Source organism: Cylas formicarius, unplaced genomic scaffold (assembly GCF_029955315.1).
Source record: "Cylas formicarius isolate icCylForm1 unplaced genomic scaffold, icCylForm1.1 PGA_scaffold_10__41_contigs__length_53128322, whole genome shotgun sequence".
Taxonomy (NCBI): domain Eukaryota; kingdom Metazoa; phylum Arthropoda; class Insecta; order Coleoptera; family Brentidae; genus Cylas; species Cylas formicarius.
In genome coordinates this window covers 29969050-29972834 of record NW_026844214.1, presented here as the reverse complement: position 1 = coordinate 29972834, position 3785 = coordinate 29969050, and the positions used below count along the sequence as shown (strand labels likewise).

Sequence of the window (3785 nt, the reverse complement as noted above, 5' to 3'; positions counted from 1 at the left end):
TCCAACAGTATGAACTCCTGTTTTATATGCAGAATGAAAGGAGACACTTAAGAAAACACGAACTTCTAGAGGGGAAACCTATTGGAGAAAACTACACATAAACATATTTTCAACCCACCCCTGTAACTTAATTATTTCTTTTTTTTTTTTGATACTGTAAAAACATTCCACTTTAGTTTTTTAAAATGAACTCTTACTTTACGTTTTTATAAATTATTTAATAAATACTTTTATTTTTTTTCTTTAATTTAATTGCGGCTTTTAAATTACTTGATGAATTTTGTTAATCTGGAGGCCTATTCTAAAATAGCTACTGCCTACTGCTTAGTAGATATTTTTAGAGGCGTTAAATAAAATATGAACAAAACTTAAATGAAATCGCTAACTGAACCCACCAATAGCAGGTTGTTGAACACCTGTAGTTTGACTATCCTATTTGGGGCTTCCTGTTCTTACCAATTTTCTAAATTACTGTATCTTCATATAAAAATCACAGAAAAATGTTTAAAAGCAAAACAACATAAATAAAAATTTGTGTTCAGTGTTCCCCATTTGCAACGACCGTTTGTGTTCCCTGGAAAGAATAAATAACACAATACTAAAATTAGCATTGCAGGTCTTTTTAGAATACACAGTTCACATTGCGACATTCTGTTCAAATAACAGCAACAGGCATAATATGAACAAGTTAGATGCTCGGATTGGATTGTTTGCTGTTTCTTGCTCTTTTACATATGGTAGGAATATAGTTTGATGAATATTAAATTTATCATTTCTATTACAGGCAAGACCCATGAAGAGTGTAATATTTTTTTTTAGGTTACTAAATATTGAAGTCAAAAGAATATAAAATTGTTTTTTCAGATGGTGTAAAAATACAGAGTTGCCTGGTAAGTCTTGAAGCACTGGAAACTGAACTTGTACCTGCTTTTACAGCAGTTTTAATGAATCCAACAGATGAAAATTTATCGCTCGTTTATGCTGAGGCTAAATTGGCTACAGAAAGCTAATAAATTAAAAACATACATTTTTCATGTTATATGAAGGTTTAATTCAAATTATTATAATGAGCATTAAACTTGAAATTTTTGTACATATATAAAGTAAAAAACTGAAAAAGCAAATAATATTATATAACCTACAGAAAGAATAAAAAAATAGTATTTATGAATTAGCCTTATTAGCCATTGACGAATAAAATCACCGTGTTTAAATAGAATTATTCTTAAGACTCTTGACGCATGCTCCATTCCCTAATTTTCTTTTGCAGATTGTATCCATAGAGGCAAATTAGTATATCGAACAAATTTTCGAAGCTATAAGATCAGAGAGTTTTTCAGACATAAGTAAACAAGTGTTTATTGGAACTAATTTGGAACAGTCAGATTATAACATTGAGAAAATAAAACTAATTTTTGTCAATTTTTTAAAAGGTAATTTTTCTCGACTTCTAATAAATGTCCACATTATCTTGTGTGCTCAATATGTAGGCATTTTAAAACTTGTTTAAACTAGAGCTTTATTTCATAGTCTGTTTTAGTGTATCATGAAGTAAAGAGTGTAACACATATTTTATTAAAAAAACTTTGCCGATATCCTGAAAGCTTTCCAAGGGTCTTAAAGAATTGTAAATATTAGAAAATCAGGTAAAAGCAATGTATTGCTTTTTGGAGGAGAAGTCTGTACAAGAGAACAGTAATAATAGTCTACAGTTACCTATATTACCTATATTTGGATTTTTGCGAGGTCACCATACATTTTTAGACGAATAATATCGTAGGCAAATGTACGCATGGTAAATAATTTGTATCTTCGTTACCTTTTCTAACTGGTTTACTAATATCGGTACTATTCTGCAGCTAATTTCCTTTCTTTCTTAAAGCAAAGAGTATTTTTTTTGTCTTTGCTTTGCTTTTTTTTTTTTCTACATTAATTTCAGATTTATGGTTTATTTCGTTATGTCTAGGAAAATTTAAGACCTCCGTCTCGCAATAGTAACAAAATGTACTTCTTTTAACTCCGCTATGCCAGTCCCAAGCCTGGGGCCTTGCCACACAAGGGGCAAGGAAGGAGGAGGGATCGAGAAGTAACACCTCGCTAAAAAACCTAGGTTCAGCTGGCCCCGGCTGATAGCACCTTGTAAGGGCCCCTTGTCCAGGGTTACGGATGAAGACCACACCGGCAGTGAAGGCGAAGAAGAAAGCTTCGATTCGGCGGAATCGGCGTAAGTGGCAACCTAGGCTTCTAGGGGTAAATTCAAAGCACCGAATGACTGCCGGTATAAGCAGTCCCCCCCTGTCGGTCAACAGCTTCGGGTGGAAGAACTGAGAGGAGTCGGGGCACTCTCTTGTCCCAGAAATGAGAAATCGTTTCAAAGGCGGAAGAACCAGCAGATGGTCAACGGCAGGGGAATGCAGAAGGCAACGGGAAACCACTGCATTAAAGATCTCTCTAGATATCCCCAGGATATTCATCCGATAAACTCTTATCATGTTGGAAGCTCAAACACAAATGGCCTCCAGTCCCGGGCAGACCTTAAATGGTCAGGAGGTGCGAAGAATCCCCCGGTTCCAACTGGATAAGATAACGAAAATAGCGACCTGGAATGTTAGAACATTATTTGCAGCTGGAAGGCTCGATAATTTGATTCAAGAAATGGACAGAATGAAAATAGAGATCCTTGGAGTATGTGAGGTCCGATGGCCTGGAAGTGGAATGGTCAAATCAGGAGGAAAAGTCTTCTACTACTCTGGTGACAATGCTAATCGTAATCAACACAGTGTTGGTATCTTGATGAACGAGAATCTGCAGAAATCTATGAAGTGCTTTGTCCCAATCTCCGAGAGAGTGGCTCTCGTCCAGATACTTGGCAAGCCTCTAAACATCAATATTATCCAGGTTTACGCTCCGACAGCAGACAAACCTGAACAAGAAGTCGAAGACTTCTTTAAACAAATAGATACGGCCTTGAAACTCACAAGGACTAATGAAATAAATATAATTCTTGGAGATTTTAATGCCAAAGTTGGCAGGGGCAGGACGGGGTCAGTGGTTGGCGACTGGGGTTTGGGTGAGAGAAACAACTGCGAAGAAAACAATCTTATGATCGCAAACACATGGTTCAAACTCCCGGCAAGACGACTATACACCTGGAAATCCCCACAAGACAATAATTATCACGTTGTTCGAAATCAAATAGATTACATCATAATTAACAGAAGGTTTCGAAATTACCAAAATCACCAAAATTTCTACAATGCCGGGTGCCGATATCGCATCAGACCACAACCCGGTGTGCGCCAACATTGTTCTACATCTAGCTAAACCTAAGAGAAAGAGCCTTAGGAAGACATTCGACCTACAAAAATTAAAAGTTGAAAAAACAAGACTATCATATGAGGACCATCTTAATAAAGAACTAGAAAACGTTGTCAACACCAACGACACTGACAGGTACTGGCTCGATCTCAAGCGAGCCTTTACAACCACAAACCAAAAGTTTCTCTTGAAAGAAAAAACAACAAGTAAAAACAAGTGGATGACCGAAGATATCCTAAAACTGATGGAGGAACGAAGGCAATGTAAAACCCAGAACGATTACAACAGATATGGAGCTCTTCAAAGACGAATACGAAATGAGATCAGAGCGGCAAAAGAGAAATGGCTACATGAAAGATGCCTAGAGGCCGAAGGCCTTTGCAGGCTTGGGGATAGTTTTCACCTTCATAAAAAAGTAAAAGAAATAGCGGGGTTATACAACAACAGACCGCTTAGCCTCATTAAAA

The 3785-nt window shown here is 36.5% G+C and overlaps 1 long non-coding RNA gene across 1 annotated transcript; it reads left to right on the top strand.

The window, feature by feature from the left end:
• Positions 1-204: 204 nt before the first annotated feature.
• LOC132695601 (uncharacterized) lies at positions 205-1325 on the top strand. The gene is made up of 3 exons (XR_009617860.1): positions 205-737; positions 820-890; positions 1271-1325. It is a non-coding gene; the product is annotated as an uncharacterized LOC132695601 (long non-coding RNA).
• Positions 1326-3785: the final 2460 nt, after the last annotated feature.